Here is a 254-nt window from a genome sequence, read left to right on the forward strand (position 1 = left end):
ATTTTAAACTTAAACAATACCTAAAAATAAGCATTAAAAGGTGTCCCATACTCCCATACTCCCATAATCTAGAACGAGTAATATTATTATAGTATAATAAAAATTTAAAATACATAATAATATATTATTATTGTGCATGAATATGAAAAAGAGGTGTGTAGTACAATAATTATGGAGGTGCTTAACACATTTGGCGACACTGAAAATGCAGCTGTGAACGACCCGTTATGTTTTTGTTTCTCATTTTTTTTTTA

The sequence above is a fragment of the Metopolophium dirhodum genome, chromosome 6, assembly GCF_019925205.1.
Source record: "Metopolophium dirhodum isolate CAU chromosome 6, ASM1992520v1, whole genome shotgun sequence".
Taxonomy (NCBI): domain Eukaryota; kingdom Metazoa; phylum Arthropoda; class Insecta; order Hemiptera; family Aphididae; genus Metopolophium; species Metopolophium dirhodum.